At 35.1% G+C, this 20,809-nt stretch overlaps 1 protein-coding gene across 1 annotated transcript in view; it reads right to left on the minus strand.

The window, feature by feature from the left end:
* Positions 1 to 20,809, minus strand: part of LOC128215435 (protein Hook homolog 3-like) — a 91,087-nt gene that overhangs the window by 31,682 nt on the left and 38,596 nt on the right. The window lies entirely within an intron of this gene.

Genomic DNA, 20,809 nt, shown 5'->3' on the forward strand with positions numbered 1-20,809 from the left:
GGTCAAAAGTCAATATTACAGTCATTGCTTTTTAACCAAATTATTTTAATAAATTTATGTAAGATCTTTGCATTTACTGACAGATAATTGTCTTAATTAGTTAAGAGAACAATAAAAGGTTAAAATGCAGTCCACTTTGAGTCCTGCAGTTGACTTTTAAAAAAGCCCAGTGTACAGCTAAGGCGAAATGTTTATTTTTATGTTTCCACAAACCTGACTGATCACTATTTTTTCTGCTGGACCTACACTTTTTTGCTGTAGTGTGTATTTGTTTTCTTAATTTCCAAAAAGAACATGTTTTTTATGAACATGTAAAATTTAAACCATGTTGACAAGCTTGACCATTTGAAGAATAAGGAGGCTGTTGGTGTCCAGTTCAAGGTTTGGGGCAAGTTGGCATATTCACTTAAAACTCCAATAACTGTTACACAGTTGTTCAGGACCATCACACTACACCCTATAATCTTCAAAGATATCCAAGGTAGTCATGATCACCTCTAAAAGATACCCCAGGTTGTCATGGTCACCTCTTCATAGATACCCCAGGTAGTCATGATCAACCCTTCATAGAAACCCCAGGTAGTCATGATCAACTCTTCATAGATACCCCAGGTAGTCATGATCAACTCTTCATAGAAACCCCAGGTAGTCATGATCAACTCTTCATAGAAACCCCAGGTAGTCATGATAAACTCTTCATAGATACCCCAGGTAGTCATGATCAACTCTTCATAGAAACCCCAGGTAGTCATGATCACCTCTCAAAGATACCCCAGGTAGTCATGGTCACCTCTCAAAAATATCCCAGGTAGTCATGATCATCTCTCAAAGATATCCCAGGTAGTCATGATCACCTCTCAAAGATACCCCAGGTTGTCATGGTCACCTCTTCATAGATACCCCAGGTAGTCATGATCACCTCTTCATAGATACCCCAGGTAGTCATGATCACCTCTTCATAGATACCCCAGATAGTCATGATCACCTCTCAAAGATACCCCAGGTAGTCATGGTCACCTCTTCATAGATACCCCTGGTAGTCATGGTCACCTCTCAAAGATACGCCAGGTAGTCATGGTCACCTCTTTAAACATAGATACCCCAAGTAGTCATGGTCACCTCTTCATAGATACCCCAGGTAGTCCTGATCAACTCTTCATAAAAACCCCAGGTAGTCATGATCAACTCTTCATAGATATCCCTGATAGACATGATCAACTCTTCAAAGATGCCCCAGGTAGTCATGGTCACCTCTCAAAGATATCCCAGGTAGTCATGGTCACCTCTTAAAGATACCCCAGGTAGTCATGATCAACTCTTCATAGATACCCCAGGTAGTCATTGTCACCTCTCAAAGATATCCCAGGTAGTCATGATCACCTCTCAAAGATATCCCAGGTAGTCCTGATCACCTCTCAAAGATATCCCAGGTTGTCATGATCACCTCTCAAAGATATCCCAGGTAGTCATGGTCACCTCTCAAAGATACGCCAGGTTGTCATGGTCACCTCTTCATAGATACCCCTGGTAGTCATGGTCACCTCTCAAAGATACGCCAGGTAGTCATGGTCACCTCTTTAAACATAGATACCCCAAGTAGTCATGGTCACCTCTTCATAGATACCCCAGGTAGTCCTGATCAACTCTTCATAAAAACCCCAGGTAGTCATGATCAACTCTTCATAGATATCCCTGATAGACATGATCAACTCTTCAAAGATGCCCCAGGTAGTCATGGTCACCTCTCAAAGATATCCCAGGTAGTCATGGTCACCTCTTAAAGATACCCCAGGTAGTCATGATCAACTCTTCATAGATACCCCAGGTAGTCATTGTCACCTCTCAAAGATATCCCAGGTAGTCATGATCACCTCTCAAAGATATCCCAGGTAGTCATGATCACCTCTCAAAGATATCCCAGGTTGTCATGATCACCTCTCAAAGATATCCCAGGTAGTCATGGTCACCTCTCAAAGATATCCCAGGTTGTCCTGATCACCTCTCAAAGATATCCCAGGTAGTCATGATCACCTCTCAAAGATGCCCCAGGTTGTCATGGTCACCTCTTCATAGATACCCTAGGTAGTCATGATCACCTCTTAAAGATACCCGAGGTAGTCATTATCACCTCTTCATAGAAATCCCAGGTAGTTATGATCAACTCTTCATAGATACCCCAGGTAGTCATGATCACCTCTTCATAGATACCCCAGGTAGTCATGATCACCTCTCAAAGATACCCCAGGTAGTCATTATCACCTCTTCATAGAAACCCCAGGTAGTCATGATCAACTCTTCATAGATACCCAAGGTAGTCATGATCACCTCTTCATAGAAACCCCAGATAGTCATGATCAACTCTTCATAGAAACCCCAGGTAGTCATGATCACCTCTCAAAGATACCCCAGGTAGTCATGGTCACCTCTCAAAAATATCCCAGGTAGTCATGATCATCTCTCAAAGATATCCCAGGTAGTCATGATCACCTCTCAAAGATACGCCAGGTTGTCATGGTCACCTCTTCATAGATACCCCAGGTAGTCATGATCACCTCTTCAAAAATACCCCAGGTAGTCATGATCACCTCTTCATAGATACCCCAGATAGTCATGATCACCTCTCAAAGATACCCCAGGTAGTCATGGTCACCTCTTCATTGATACCCCAGGTAGTCATGGTCACCTCTCAAAGATATGCCAGGTAGTCATGGTCACCTCTTTAAACATAGATACCCCAAGTAGTCATGGTCACCTCTTCATAGATACCCCAGGTAGTCATGGTCACCTCTCAAAGATACGCCAGGTAGTCATGGTCACCTCTTTAAACATAGATACCCCAGGTAGTCATGGTCACCTCTCAAAGATACGCCAGGTAGTCATGGTCACCTCTTTAAACATAGATACCCCAGGTAGTCATGGTCACCTCTCAAAGATACGCCAGGTAGTCATGGTCACCTCTTCATAAATACCTCAGGTAGTCATGGTCACCTCTCAAAGATACCCCAGGTAGTCATTATCACCTCTTCAAAGATATCCTTTTGTAACGATGCAGTTGTGCATGCATACTTTAAAACTACAATCCAATAGGCTGGTCGAAGGGAGATCAATGCAAACTGTACATGGATGGTTTGTGTGGTAAGGAGCCTGCTTTTTCAAGAGAAAGTTCTGTAATTAGTTAAACAACAGGTCAAATTGCTGATGGTGTTAGCAAAAGTTAGTGTTTTTTTCGATGTATGAAGTTGAATGATAGGCCATAGCTGTTAGCTTTGAAAGGAAATTCACTTGGTGGTTTAAGCCTGAACAAATGCCAAGAACTATCAATGCTTCAGATCCTTGATCTGTGTATGCTAACGTGATTTGCAAACAGAAGTGTATAATAGTTACTGTATACATTCAGAAGAATTAATTTGTGACACAATTCACATTAGTTCCACTTTATGTTGATATTTCCATGCAGATAAGTAACCATACTTGTATGAAAAACTATTTCTCAATTTCACCAAGCATGGAAAACTACCTACAATGGAAGTGTTTTTTGTCACAGACTCAATCATGTCACCAAAAATCCACACAATTCTTTCATATAATTTCAATATTCTCTTTAATTTTGGCCCATTTCCGATGAACATTTTTTTTAAAGCACCGTTAAAAGACTTTCATCATATAGTTTCTTGTAATTCCTCAGGTGAATCCAATTTTGTTGATCTAGTAGTTTCTTCATATAATATAATCTATTTTTGTAGATCATCTTCTTAATTTGATGTTCTTGTAATATCTCAGGTGAATCCAATTGTTGATCTAGTAGTTTTCTTCACATAATCCAACCTATTCTTGTAGATCTCTTTCTTAATCCAATGTTTTTCTGACTTGTTCTCTACATGTAATTCCATTTTTATGTATTTTCACTAAATTAAAAGTTATCTGTTTCTTTACACAACCAGTTAAGACTTTCTTTCAAGTCTTTCCTAATTCTAACCATATTTCTTACATAAATCCTGTGTATTATCTGTAGAATTCAAAATCAATCAACATTATTTCAATTTCATAGTTTTTATACCCCCGACAAACGAAGTTTGAAGGGGGTATATTGGAGTCACCCTGTGGTCGGTCTGTCGGTTTGTCGGTCGGTCCGTTGCAATTTACCTTGTCCGGAGCATAACTTAAAAACTAATGGATGGAATTGGATTAAACTTCATACAATGGTAGAGCATAATGAGAGGAAGTGCAGTGTACAATAACCATAACTCTATTCTTGCTTATCACTGAGTTATTACCCTTTGTTACTTTTTTTTGTCCGGAGTATAACTTAAAAAGTACTTGATGGGATTCATTGGAACTTCATACAATGGTTAAGCACAATGAGAGGAAGTGCAGTGTTCAAGAACCATAACTCTACTTTAGCTAATTACTGAGTTACTGCTCTTTATTTGATTTTTTTGCTGTCAAATATTTTTCCAGATATTAACTTGCAAACTACTAGATGGAATTTATAAACACTTAATACAATGGTAAAGCACAATGAGAGGAAGTGCAGTGCACAAGAACCATAACTCTGTTTCAGTTAATTACAGAGTTAAAGCCCTTTGTTACTTTTTTCTTGTCCGGAGCATAACTTGAAAACTACCGGATAGAATGTAATAAAACTTTATACAATGGTACAGCACAATGAGAAGGAGTTCAGTGTACATGAATCATTACACTATTTTAGCAAATTACAGAGTTATTGCCTTTTTCTGTGTTTTTTTTTTTGTCAAACTTTTGTCCGGACAGTAACTTGAAAACTACTAGATGGAATTTCATAAAACCTCATACAATGATAAATCATAATGAGAGGCTGCGTTCGGGGGTATTAATCACCTTCAGTGATGGCTGTAGTTTCAACTGAATCAAACTTAACATAACTTCACTTTTGAATCCAAAATCCAATCTAAGGTCAATGATTCCAGGTATTCAGTTGATAAACTGCATTGCTTAAGATTTAGAACTTCACATCAGGTGTCATCGCCATAACTATTCATATGAAGGCATATACCAAGTTTTCTAGATTTAGTCCTTTAAAGTGAATCGCTTATGTTTTTGGACCAAAAATTAGTTTTCCCTGTATTGCATTTGAAAACACTTAATAAATTTTACCATTATTTTATGATATCAAAATTGCAGAAAAAAATACAGTGCTTAATACAGAATTTTGGTTTTAGTGGGGTTCGAAACCACGCTGGTAAAACCAAGAAAACAGTAGAGAACAGCCGGCTAGTCCACACAGCCACCTAGTCCACACAGCCACCGGAACTTTTAACAAAAATGGTGGATATGTTGACCTGTTAAGGAAACGGGTCAAACGGGGTGAAGCTACAGAAGCAAAACTGGCTTTTTAAAAGCCCTCCTTTTGAGGGCTCTCCACACTTCATATTTTAAGTAAACTAGAGTGTCATTTAATGTACAAAAAATAAATGATAAAAATAACAAAAAATGCCATCGACTTTTAAACTTGTGCCAGTTAAAAAAAATATAAAAAATCATTTATTTTTTGTTCCTGGAGACATAAGATATGCAGAAATCTTTGAAAGCATGTAAAAATCATTATTATTTGACATAATGCCAAAAATTTACAATTTCATTTATTAATTACAAGTCTTATTTCTGCTCGTCGCTGTTCAATTGGCAGTAATCATCTATGAAAATACAATCATTTTGAAAATGAAATCAATGCAGTTAACAATCCACTAGCAACAAAATGCAAATACACGGCATAAACAGCTTTTAATAATGCATTTACTGGAAAAAGAAAATTGTGCGCCATCATTGCTTTCAATGAGGGAACACGTCTTGTGTTTTTAAGAACTAGCTCACTATCGCAATAAATTATAATGTACGAGTTCCTAATAGCTATATCCTTCATCTATAACAGTTCTGAAAATTATATGCACTTTTGAATGTATGCATTGACTAAAATCCTTTCAGGCCTTAGAAAAAATAGGTTTGTTTCTGGTTACGTCCTTTTTTACGGCCTAATTTCTGATCAAATTAACATCCTATTTGGTTAATAAACTACAAATCCCTTTGCAAAAATTGTTGTACCATTTTAATCAAGATTACTGGTAACTGGAAACAAACATATCTTTTTTAAGCCCTAGATATATCTCTATTAGGGTCATTAGTAGCTTATTATCATATGTTGCAATCTGACAGCTATATAATATAAAGATGTTAAATAAGCAATATAGAAATATGTGATAAATGAACTTACATAATTTATTATTTTATTGTAAGGCCAAAATTTAAAAATACTTTGAATGGCCTTTCCCAACCCATTTTGAGGCAGTATAATTACAGCTGTAACAAGGCACGGTCATCAGTTCTCACAGGATAGGTTTTTAATAGCATTTATGATTTTAATCATCTTTGTTCAATCAGAAGAGTAGATAAACACTGTCACCCGACTAGTTCAACGACAGGGGTTCTATGATTAACTACAACAAAATAAGACTTTTAGCAGGACAATCGCTGGAAAACCTTCCCTCAACCTAAAATGGCATGCGACTATCCAAGACCACTGGGGATGACCTAAAAATTCCTTGGGATTTCCAGTAGCAGTGGGTCGTAACTAGTTGTTAGTTGTTCTATCTCTCAGTGTGACTGGGGCATTAAATTCCGTAAGTAACATACTCGTTTCACACAAAATCATGCCTATGCTTTTATTAAAATCAGCCTTTCAATCTGTTATATTAGTTTCTCTGCTCTAAGCCAGAAAAGGTCAATTATAAACCAATCAGCTTTTAGCAAACAAGTGAGTGAGAAAAAGAACTAATCAATAGATTTCAACGGCAAAAAAAAAATCAAAAAAATCGAATACTCAATAGGTCTTATAGCACAAATTACTTAAGTGGGGGAAATATTACGTCATAGATTGATGTGACTAAAAATAGCACAGGTACATCCACAGCGTGACCTATTTGATGGTCATATGTATTTTTGTAAATTATCTACAGTTTAATTTATATTTAAAACATTATTGACATGATGTTAACTTGCAATTGTACCATCTTTGAGAGTGCTAACTTGTTTTTGTCTATAGAATAACTTCCATATTGGAATGGTAACTTGTAGGCGGAGCTTAACCATTTAATAAATATTTGTGCCAATAAATTACAATGCCATTTATTTATACTGCAGGCTAGTTATTGAACGTTGTCCATGACAACATGGTTCAAAACACTTACACCACCCAAAACACTCACAATTGAAATTGATCACTCACACAAAAGCGCTTGCGTATAATTTCAATAACTGAGGTTGAGGGTGCAGTAACTTAAAAAAAAGCTATAAGACCCATTTTATATAGTGGTCCAAATAATAGTATAGAACTCATACACATCTACAGAGAGTATACGCCTAATGCAGAATATTGACACCGCAACCTTTTCTTGTGACTACTTACGCATAAAAATTGCTGAAAACAATGTTTTTAAAATAATGACGCTGAAACAAAAATACAACATATAAAACAACAATAACTCATTTGAATATTCTTGATTTTTCAAATAAAAAAACAAACGGTAAATCCTTAAACCCATAAATGTACACAAATTTTCAGAAAATAGAAACATAACTTGAATGCAAATACCAGCCACCTTAAGCCATGATAGTGAAGCAATGGCAACAAATAGTCAGTTTAAAAAATCTTACAAAGTCAAAAACTTATTAAAAAACATGTTTAGTTTTTGTTTTTATTATATGCTTCCAGGTGTTTTATAGAAATTAATTAGTGAAATAAAAATGATATTTCACTGTTTCAAACGGTGAAGTAATATTTTCATATTATTCACTGTTTTGAAATTTTAGCTTGCTTTCAATTCCAAATCAAATGTCAGCAAGAACAGGGTTTGGACACATTTCTTAAAAACTACAATTAACTAATTTTAAATCCTTTTAAGGCCACTCCTTTTTTTATTTTTTGGTTTACAAGAATTTTTGGAAAAAATGTCCACCAGGTGGTCGAAAAAAAAAAGAAAAAAAAAAGGAAAAAAGTCACAAAACATACTCTTAAAGGGTGAAAATCAGAGAACAACATCAAAACGTTGAAAATTTATATCATTTACTTTTTTTAAACTGCTATTAATGCATTTTTTAATACACTCAAAGTTTCAAAGTTCTTATTAAACACACAGTTTAAATCTTACATACTGTGCATCAATGAAATTGACTATACATGTTTACATGTATAAACTACACTTTTTATCAAAGATACATTGAATCTCACTCAGGAAGACATTTGTTTAGCTTTATGGGTATGCTAAATCAAAAGTGAATACAGAACACTTACAAATTTACACATATTTAATTGAAAAATAAGGGAAGGCAAATTTTACGCATTAAAAAAACAAAAATATTGCACTGTATTAAAACAATACATTACATTTTATTAACAATGTTTCAGTTATTTCAATATTGGAAAATGTCAACAAAGTGAAATAATTACCAATTTTATAAATAAGGAAGTAACATTTTATGAAGACATTTGAGCTTTAATATTGTGAAAACAATTCCTGAAAAACTAAGAACCAAACTAGACCTAGATTTGAGTTTTAATAACCTTTACCATGCGAGGTCCTAGTTGTGTGTAACCAGATGGATGCTAAGTCCGAATATTTTCGGACCGGGATATTTACCATGGGATGTTCACCAAATCCATTTCAAATTCAAATCTTGCAGCAAATTACCACATCAGTACATAAAAATCACATAGCAAATTAATAAATCTAGCATGTGACTTAACTTTATGTACCAATGATAGTAACAGAGAAATCCATAATTATGTATCGGATATTTTCATCTTCTCCCAACTCCGCCATTTTGGCATTTATACTTCATGCTTGTTTATTTTTCATTTTAAAAAGTATTCCTTGTTTATAACAACAAATCTCATTTATAGTGAAATATCAAGTTCATTACAAATTGAAAAAATGGACTTATTCAAAAAATTTATCCGTGTTGTTTTATCTAAATGTTTTGCACACAACTCCTGGCATTAGTAAATGTCATTGACACATGTGTTCAATTATTTCATTGTTTTTACTATACTATTAACCCAAACATGAATAAACATGTAATCTAGAATAAACACAAGCTTTACATTGACTCAATGCCAAGTATTTCCAAACCATTTTGTGATTTAAAATCCATAAACACCACCGACCAAACTTGTGAAACTAGGTCACCGATGTCAACTTAGAAATTTTACTTTCGATTTCACCACTCACACTTAGTGCACTGTTATTTGATATTTAACCATAAAATGTTATAAAATGTTTTTCTCACACATAATTTATAGATATTTGTGTCTACTTATTCGATGGCAGCCGCTGACAGTAACACTTTTATTTTTATCTATAAACAACAATATTTTCATGACCTAGATTGGCGGGGAAAAACAACAATCACGTGACAGTTATTGTTTGTGTCGGCTGTTTAATTTACCAATGTTTATTGCTATTGGTATTTTAACAACTCCTGCATATTTTAATTAATTATTTCATACAAAGAATGACTGCTATCGTCAATTCCGCCATTGCCACCGGCGCTGCCATAACAGTGACATTGCAGAAGTGTTCTCGTAGGTAGGCATATGATAGGCTATGTTAAAATTCCAAGAAACTATCATAATTATAGGTATTACGTTGATTTTCGGCTCGAATCGAGCGTTTTGGTGACGCCATCTTGCACTGAAACCAACCATTTGGTCACGTGGATTCCCCGCCATGACTGAACCTTTCAATTAAAACAGTTGAAACGGAAAACAAACATATATGACGATACAAAGTTTATTTCAGAAAGCAATCGATCACATATGAAAACATTAATATTCACATTTACAATCATAGGATAAACACATATTTCATTCATTATTATTCAAATTATTATAATATTTTATTAAAAATACATTGATGTTTAACATTGGAATTTCCTGGATTTTTCAGTTACATTAAAGATAATTTTCATACTGAGCACTAATATTCAAGTATTTATTAACAAATTTAAGACCAATGAGTGAATAAATTAAAAAAAAATGTTTAAAAACATTATAAATGATGGTCCGTAAGTTTCTGAAGATGGTCCGTAATGTCCCTAAATCTGGTCCGTAGTGTCCCTAAATCTGGTCCGTAATGTCTGGTCCGTAATGTCCATGGTCCGTAGTGTCCGTGACCCAGATTTACTGCATTCTTACTCTTATCTGTTCGTTTTTCTTTCATTTCGCACTAAAATCAATACGGTCGGGAAAATAACTTTGAAAAAAAGTGAAATTCATTTTTATTTTTTTTTGTACTTTTCGGAAAATTAGACCCGCCGGTTTTGTAAACCAATTTATATAAAAGTAGTGGCCTAAGTCAAATAATAAAAAGAAAACTGTTTTTCAGTGTAAGATCACAATAAATATCACCTTGTGAACACAAAATATAAATATTTCTCTCATGGCTGTGCCTTTCTTGAAAAACTGCTTTTGGTGCTCACTTTGAAAATATATAACGATCTTACACCGAATCCTCTATATAATCAAAGCACTGAAAGTGCTGATGGATGGTGACATTGTTCGGTCTGCTGCAAGTATAGAACTAAGTCCTTTCTCTTATAAACACAGAAAATCATCGGAACCTAATCTTGAATATAGAAGCATAATTTAAACACTCTTAGGTGAGGACAATTGGACAATGCTTCAAACCAAATATCTAAGCTTGATATTTATTTTCCAAACATAATTATTCATCTTAATGCTGTAGCTTTGAAAAGATGATGAAAAGGTCACCTGACAATATCATTGTTAATGTTTGTTTGCAGAACGACTTCATGGTCAAAATTTCATTCCAGTTGCATAACAAATACTCCAAAAGGACACAATCAAGATAAATGAAGCATATCATTAACACATGGGTGAAAGTTTGAATTTTTCAAAATACTGAAAATAGGGTGTTTACATAGGGAAATGCCATTTTTACAATACATTATAAAGGATAAATATTTTCCAAAATACTGAATTCAGTATCAATACTGAAAACTTTCACCCATGTTAACAGATTTTTTTAAAACAGTACACATGGTCCAAAGTTCAATGTTGTACTCAAAATTAAAAACGTAGGCCTTAATTGAAGCAACTGTGCACAAGATGATCAATTTGCAAGAAAAACAATTGTTGAAAACTGACATAAACTTGGTATTAATGTGTACAATACATTGAATCTTACTAAATGAAGTACCACATAGTTTACAATTTATTTTAGCTAAGCAGTGATTTTGTATTTTTCCATTAAAAATATTACTGGGTATGTCTACCAAGGTATATAGCTTAAATATACCACCCGTTTGGAGTAAGCCTTCGTAGCACAGTGGATACAACACTGGACTGCTATTTTTTACATTTTGGTCCTTTCTCTATAATTATGATTCAAAGCTTAGCACATTCTATTAAATAATTGTCCTGATTTGCGTTACAGGAAAAAAATATTTGGTGCCAATCTGGTGTACAGTCCCTTTAAAGTAACCCGAGAACAACAATGGTGAATTGTTTTCCAAACATAGCAACATTTTATTGCAGAGGCCACAAAAATAAAAAAGTAAGTGAAAATGTCACAATCATGGTAAGCCAAACACAACATTTATAATTATTCTTAAAGCAGTACATTTTGTCCAATCTGTAAACATATGAAAGAGGGTCAAAAGGTCACAGTAAAGAAGATCTGAGGACAACATTGATAATTGTTTTGCAAAACTTACTGAACTTTCGTTGCAGTACCTTAGAAAAGAAAAGATGGTCAAACGGTAATTATCAAGGTTATCCAAGTACAATATTGATATTTGTTTTAAAAGTTATACACATGGTCTAAATTTCTTTGCTTTTGTTAGAATAGAAATAGAATGTATGTCAAAAATCATATTCTATGTCATCAAAGCACAACATTGCTTTTTGTTTTGATAACTGTACTAAAAAACTTTCATTGAAGTAGCTTAAAAATAGGAAAGTATGTTGAAAGGACAACGTTATCCAAGCACAATTTTGATTTTTGATTTCGAATAAATGGCCTTAATTTCATGGCTGAAGCTTCAAATTTAAATGTGTGTCAAAAGGCCACAATCTAGGTCATCAAAAGACAACATTAAATATTGTTTTCAACTGTCTAAAATGCTATAGCTCTAAAAAATAAGATGGTCAAAAAGGTCCCAGTCAGGGTCATCGGAGAACGACATATATAAATATATGTTTGTTTTCAAAACAGTACAGATGTCAAGTTTTCATTGATGTAGCTTTAAAAAACATATTCAACAACTTCAGGAAATGTGTAAATAACTTAGCCTTTGTCGATCTTACTAACATATTTGTTTGACGGGTTGTATAATACAGTCTATTATATGATGACGAGTCTTAGTATCTTTTTATCAAAATATTCTTTAAGTAAAGACAGCAAAAACAACTAACCTGTTTTACTTCTCTAGTAAACAAGAGCTGTCACAGAGACTGCGCGCTCGACTATTACGCCGCTGTTCAGTGTAAGGATTAAAAAGTTTTGGCGAAACATGGATCACTGTAAAATTAGATTAGATTTCAAACCTTAACCAAGGTGTGACGCCAACGCTTGGGTGAGTAGTGTAGCTCTCCATATTCTTCGAATAGTCGAGCTAAAAACAGGATACCATTAAAGTGATGCTATTTTCTGCACTACAAGCAAGCATTGCAAAAAATTTATATTAGGAAAAATTTCAAACCAAAGAATCATGCGATCATTCTCACAATGTTTGTAAGAAGAATACATATAAAGGTGATATCAAGTACAGCAGAAAGGCATAACAACAAAAACTTAACTGTTTTTAATTGTGACATCATAATGGTCACCGGTAAGATGAAGTCATAGATTACTATATGTTCATGACGTCATTTCCTATTTAAACCAATATAGTACCCCATTCAGTACCCAACGTGATTGAAAGTTTTTATCAGGAGATAAGATAAATATCACATTTTCCTCTTAAGAATTGGTTGGAAATTTAATTTTACATTTTTTCATCACAATGAATACAAAATGACAAATTGTCATTTGAAAAAAACATTCTTATCTATGAATTTGTTTAAAAACATGTGGAATGATACTATAAGTTCCATGGTCAGTAGGTAACCCGCGATATGGGATATTCAATGTAAAGGAAACCATATTGAGGTGGAGTGAAGCTCGAACCTAAATATGGATTCTTGCCCCCCATATTTCCAATACTATGTCACCTACTAACCCTGTAATGTAAGTATAACGTTGACAACCTGTTACCCTGTTTAAATGTTTTATTTATTCATTGAAATATTCATCAAATCCGAATAAAGACGCCATTTTGGTGTAATTTAAATTTGGAAAATGGAAAAATGTGGTGTCACCGCGTGACCTGTCGTTGACCAACAGCGGTGTTTCATAAATATTGGAGTCGTGATTTTTTTTTTTGACCAATAGAAATAGACCAATGTTATATTGATATCCCCATGTGTATTTAGGAGAGAAAAAATGTGTGATGGCTGTATTTAACTGGATATAAAGTATACAAGTAAATAAAAAAACACGAAAAAAAATCTTTATGAAAAAACATTATTCAGAATGGATGGAGTGATTGATGATAATGAGCCCTTCTTTATCATTAAGCTAGTTACATTAGGTCATTTAATTGACTTATAATACAACCTCATTGTCTAATTCATTGTCGACGTAAAATCTTATGCAGGGATTGTGCATCAGGTGAGTGACAGTAGGCTGAGGAAAAAGCAAACTTGAAGAATGAAATTGTTAATGATTAAGGATAGCACTTCATTTATGCCTATCTGAAATTTCATTTGCTTAATTGTAGGTTTATTCTATTTTTGTTGTTAAAGCTGCACTCACACAGATTGAAAGTATTGACAACTCCTTTGTCTTGGAACGAGCCATTTTTTTGCGAAAATCCATGGAAAACAGTAATATAAGACTGCTGACAAAACAAGAGGCCCAAAAGGGCCTATGCTCTACTGGCATGGCTTTTGTGGTCATATCAATCCAGAGCATGTATGTGTGGGTAAAAGGCAACAGACATATAGTTTATGTTTTGTGTTTGGGTTACCTGAAAACGTAGCACGTTCAACATCTGAGCCCAGAAAGTATTGTAAGCAGATTAGTTGCATGAACTATTTTAATATGTGCCAAGTAAAAGTCATCTGACAAAAAAAATGCTTTCAAAACTGTACTCATAGTAAAATTTTCTGTAGTTTTAAAAGTTAAAAAAAGTTGGTCAAAAGGTCAAAGTCAAGGGCATCCTAGGACAACATTGATCAATTTGAACAAACATTCACAATCAATTGTGCTGAGATGGATGCACGAACACACAAAAAGATTTTCAAACCTTTCCAGATTTATGTTTACCAAACCTGTGAACCCTGGGTGTGGCCAGTAATGACACCAGATGCATAACTTAAACATTCACAATCAATTTTGTTAAGATGAATGCGCAAACTACAGAACTTAAAGCTAAACAAGAGGGCCATGATGGCCCTGTATCGCTCACCTGTAGCTTTGCTAAATAAAGTGAACATTCTGACCTATTATCATAAAGATCCAATGAAAAGTATGGCCCTAGCTTATGTTAAGATGATCATTCTGACCAAGTTTCATTAAGATTAGGCTAAAATTGTGACCTCTATTGTGTTCACAAGGTTTTTTTACTATCTGATCTAGTGACCTAGTTATTGACCGCGGATGACCCAATGTGGAACTTGACCTAGATTTTATAAAGATGATCAGTCTGACCAAGTTTCATAAAGATTAGGCTAAAATTGTGACCTCTATTGTGTTCATAAGGTTTTTCTAATATCTGACCTAGTGACCTAGTTATTGACTGCGGATGACCCAATATCGAACATGACCCAGATTTTATAGAGATGATCATTCTGACCAAGTTGCATTAACATTAGGCTAAAATTGTGACCTCTATTGTGTTCACAAGGTTTTTCTACTAATTGACCTATTGACCTAGTTATTGACGGTAAATGACCCAATATCGAACTTGACCTAGATTTTATAGAGATGATCATTCTGACCAAGTTACATTTAGATTAGGCTTAAGTTGTGACCTCTATTGTGTTCACAAGGTTTTTATACTAATTGACCTAGTGACCTAGTTATTGACCGCGAATGACCCAATATCGAACTTGACCTATATTTTTCTAGAGATGATCATTCTGACCAAGTTGAATTGAGTTAAGCCTAAAATTGTGACCTCTATTGTGTTCACAAGGTTTTTCTACTAATTGACCTAGTGACCTAGTTTTTGACCTGGGTTGACCCAATATGGAACTTGACCTAGCTTATGTTAAGATGATCATTCTGACCAAGTTTCATTAAGATAAGGCTAAAATTGTGACCTCTATTTTGTTCACAAGGTTTTTCTAATAATTGACCTAGTGACCTAGTTATTGACTGCGTATGACCCAATATCGAACTTGACCCAGATTTTATAGAGATGATCATTCTGACCAAGTTGCATTAAGATTAGCCTAAAATTGTGACCTCTATTGTGTTCACAAGGTTTTTGTACTAATTGACCTAGTGACCTAGTTATTGACCGCGGATGACCCAATATCGAACTTGACCTAGATTTTATAGAGATGATCATTCTGACCAAGTTGCATTGAGATTAGGCTAAAATTGTGACCTCTATTGAGTTCACAAGGTTTTTGTACTAATTGACCTAGTGACCTAGTTATTGACCGTGAATGACCCAATATCAAACTTGACCTACATTTTATAGCGATGATCATTCTGACCAAGTTGCATTGAGATTAGGCTAAAATTGTGACCTCTATTGTGTTCACAATGTTTTTCTACTAATTGACCTAGTGACCTAGTTATTGACCGCGGATGACCCAATATCGAACTTGACCTATATTTTATAGAGATGATCATTCTGACCAAGTTGCATTGAGATTAGGCTAAAATTGTGACCTCTAATGTGTTCACAAGGTATTTATACTAATTGACCTACTGACCTAGTTTTTGACCCCAGATGACCCAATATCGAACTTGACCTAGATTTCATAGAGATGATCAGTCTGACCAAGTTTCATAAAGATTAGGTCAAAATTGTGACATCTGTTGTGTTCACAAGGTTTTTCTAATAATTGACCTAGTGACCTAGTTATTGACTGCGGATGACCCAATATCGAACTTGACCTAGATTTTATAGAGATGATTATTCTGACCAACTTGCATTGAGATTAGGCTAAAATTGTGACCTCTATTGTGTTCACAAGGTTTTTGTACTAATTGACCTAGTGACCTAGTTGTTGACCGCGGATGACCCAATATCGAACTTGACCTACATTTTATAGAGATGATCATTCTGACCAAGTTGCATTGAGATTAGGCTAAAATTGTGACCTCTATTGTGTTCACAAGGTTTTTCTACTAATTGACCTAGTGACCTAATTATTGACCGCGGATGACCCAATATCGAACTTGACCTAGATTTAATAGAGATGACCATTCTGACCAAGTTGCATTGAGATTAGGCTAAAATTGTGACCTCTATTGTGTTCACAAGGTTTTTCTACTAATTGACCTAGTGACCTAGTTTTTAACCCCAGATGACCCAATATCGAACTTGACCTAGATTTTATAGAGATGATCAGTCTGACCAAGTTTCATAAAGATTAGGTCAAAATTGTGACCTCTATTGTGTTCACAAGCAATTGTGAACGGACGGACGGACAGACGGACGGACGACGGACGAAGAGTGATCACAAAAGCTCACCTTGTCACTACGTGACAGGTGAGCTAAAAATGGCCTTTGGGCTTTCAACAAGAACAAGGCAGAGTAATTCACAAAATCAACTGCAGAAGCAACAAGAGGGCCATGATGGCCCTGTATCGCTCACCTGTAGCTTTGCTAAATAAAGTGAACATTCTGACCTATTATCATAAAGATCCAATGAAAAGTATGGCCCCTAGAGGCCACTCTTTTATTTGTCCCACTGACCTAGTTTTTTACCCCACATGACCCTATCAGTAGGCAATGCTTCAAACAAAATATTTAAGACCTAGTCCTTGTGGCTTCAGACAAGAAAATTTTAAAGTTTTTTCCTATATAAGCCTATGTAAAACTTGTGACACCCAGGGTGAGGCCTCTTTTCACCACAGGTGCACAAATTGAACAATCTTGGTAGCGGGCCACTAGGTTATGCCACATATAAAATGCCAATGTCTTGTTGGTTTAGACAAGAAGTTTTTTGTTCTATATAAGCCTATGCAAAACTTGTGACTCCCCCCAGGATAGGGCCTCTTCTCCCCAGGGGCATAAATTGAACAATCTTGGTAGAGGACCACTTGGTTATGATACATACCAAATATTGAATGCGTAGGCCTTGCATTTTCAGACAAGAAGATTTTTAAACACTTTCCTTATATAAGCCTAATGACCGCGGATGACCCAATGTGGAACTTGACCTAGATTTTATAAAGATGATCAGTCTGACCAAGTTTCATAAAGATTAGGCTAAAATTGTGACCTCTATTGTGTTCATAAGGTTTTTCTAATATCTGACCTAGTGACCTAGTTATTGACTGCGGATGACCCAATATCGAACATGACCCAGATTTTATAGAGATGATCATTCTGACCAAGTTGCATTAACATTAGGCTAAAATTGTGACCTCTATTGTGTTCACAAGGTTTTTCTACTAATTGACCTATTGACCTAGTTATTGACGGTAAATGACCCAATATCGAACTTGACCTAGATTTTATAGAGATGATCATTCTGACCAAGTTACATTTAGATTAGGCTTAAGTTGTGACCTCTATTGTGTTCACAAGGTTTTTATACTAATTGACCTAGTGACCTAGTTATTGACTGCGAATGACCCAATATCAAACTTGACCTATATTTTTCTAGAGATGATCATTCTGACCAAGTTGAATTGAGTTAAGCCTAAAATTGTGACCTCTATTGTGTTCACAAGGTTTTTCTACTTATTGACCTAGTGACCTAGTTTTAGACCTGGGTTGACCCAATATGGAACTTGACCTAGCTTATGTTAAGATGATCATTCTGACCAAGTTTCATTAAGATAAGGCTAAAATTGTGACCTATATTTTGTTCACAAGGTTTTTCTAATAATTGACCTAGTGACCTAGTTATTGACTGCGTATGACCCAATATCGAACTTGACCCAGATTTTATAGAGATGATCATTCTGACCAAGTTGCATTAAGATTAGCCTAAAATTGTGACCTCTATTGTGTTCACAAGGTTTTTGTACTAATTGACCTAGTGACCTAGTTATTGACCGCGGATGACCCAATATCGAACTTGACCTAGATTTTATAGAGATGATCATTCTGACCAAGTTGCATTGAGATTAGGCTAAAATTGTGACCTCTGTTGTGTTCACAAGGTTTTTCTACTAATTGACCTAGTGACCTAATTATTGACCGCGGATGACCCAATATCGAACTTGACCTAGATTTTATAGAGATGACCATTCTGACCAAGTTGCATTGAGATTAGGCTAAAATTGTGACCTCTATTGTGTTCACAAGGTTTTTCTACTAATTGACCTAGTGACCTAGTTTTTGACCCCAGATGACCCAATATCGAACTTGACCTAGATTTTATAGAGATGATCAGTCTGACCAAGTTTCATAAAGATTAGGTCAAAATTGTGACCTCTATTGTGTTCACAAGCAATTGTGAACGGACGGACGGACGACGGACGAAGAGTGATCACAAAAGCTCACCTTGTCACTACGTGACAGGTGAGCTAAAAAGCAAATTGTCTCTCAAAATCCTAGACTTGCAAATTGTCTCCCTTAACTCTAGACTTGAATTAACATATACATGTAAACTTGGCTAAAAATAGAATTCGCTCATGCAGACCTGGCTAAAAATAGAAAGCATTTCTTTAAAACTTTCATGGCCCATAATCTAGGCATTCATGGGCGGATCTTGCTGGTTTTCGAAAGGAACCAAGCTCTAATGGATATCTAGATACTGTACAAGTTTCATCGAGATATAATCAAAACTGAAGACTGTATCGCGTTCACAACCAATTGTTTACACAATAGCATTTTTTTATACTATCAAGGGCCATAATCTAGGCATGCATGGGCGGATCTGGCTGGTTTTCGAAAGGAACCGAGCTCTAATGGATATCTAGATACTGTACAAGTTTCATCGAGATAAAATCAAAACTGAAGACTGTATCGTGTTCACAAGCAATTGGTTACAGACGCACGACCGCACGGACGCACGGATGCACATACTACGTACACATTACCATCGCATAAGCTCTTCTGGCCTTTGGCCAGTAGAGCTAAAAAACAGATCATAGATTCTTATAATTAAGTTCAAAAATTGATGTTTTATGCATTTTTTCTTTCACCGTTAGTATCAGTTTAAGCCATTAAGCATCAATTTTTTAACATAAATATGAAAATCTAAGATCTGATATTTTGTCAGATATCTTATTATTGGTTTGCACATATTTACGCAATAATTTGCTCTTTCCAAAACAAAAAATAAAAGAAGCTGTTAAAATAGTCAATCTGTGGGAGTGCAGCTTTAAGGGCTCATTATTTCTTAGTCTTAACAAGTTGATGTTCAAATTAAGAGTCTTCTTGTCCATAAACATCTATTAAAACATCGTCACCTTAGTGCAATAACTCAATAACTGCATAAAGAAATAGAAGCAGATATTGCGTTCTTGCACTAAGGTGACGAAATGTTTTTAAAAAAGAGGGTGTTTTGAAAATATCAAAATTGAATTAAGGAAAAGAATTTCATATATGTCAGGTTTGAACTGAACTGACATTTCCAAATGCTTTACCCTTTGGAACAGGCCATGCGGTAACTAAGAAATAAGTCAAGTCCAAGTTATACGCATTAGCACAAAATATGCCAATTAACATACCAGGTCTCTGTTTGGAGGGAGAATATATTATGTATATACATGTAAAAGGGTTATGCATGATTTTCTCTGAAGGGATCTGTTGGCCTTGAACATTTCAATAATATGGCTTGTTTTTATTGATCTTTTTTAGACATACATGTTTGATGCTTGATAGGCATACCAATGAGAATGATTTGCCCAAAATTGCAACAGAACAATTTCAGGGGCGTAGCCAGCGTTACACACTTACGACGTGCGTAACATCAATTTGAAAAATAAAAAAAAATGGCCAAACAAAGTCGAGGGTTACACTATGTTTTGACATCAGAATAAAACCTTAAAGGGAAGATCAGCTATAGAAAGCATTGTTTCTCTGTGATAGATAGCTAACACAGCCTTAAAAATCACTTGGTAACTTACACAGTCGTCGGCCTCCAACCTATAAATCCCGACAAATACAAATCAATGCTAAACATGTTAGTTCCATTTTTCCGTGGGGAGCAGCCCCCCCCCCCCCCCCCCTTAACCACCTACGGTTACAGGGATTCCCCATCCCATAGCCTCTCACATTTAGTACAGCCTGGCTATGCCCTTCAATTTAATTAATTGCCAAAAAATATCAAAATCCTGTCTACATTCTAGTATTTTTATTTTTTCATTGAGTAAGACCCTTTTGGGCTATTTTAACACTGTAAATATCCGTAAAGCTATATACATGTATACAATATTGATATCCCCAGCATGCACAATTAAGTTATGCATTATCTTTTACCATTGTTAATTTTAACATACCAAAAAATACTGTAATTTACAATTACCTGAAAAATGTGTAGTCAATGATAGAGAATAATAAGTGGCAGATTTCA

Source organism: Mya arenaria, chromosome 13 (genome assembly GCF_026914265.1).
Source record: "Mya arenaria isolate MELC-2E11 chromosome 13, ASM2691426v1".
Lineage (NCBI taxonomy): Eukaryota > Metazoa > Mollusca > Bivalvia > Myida > Myidae > Mya > Mya arenaria.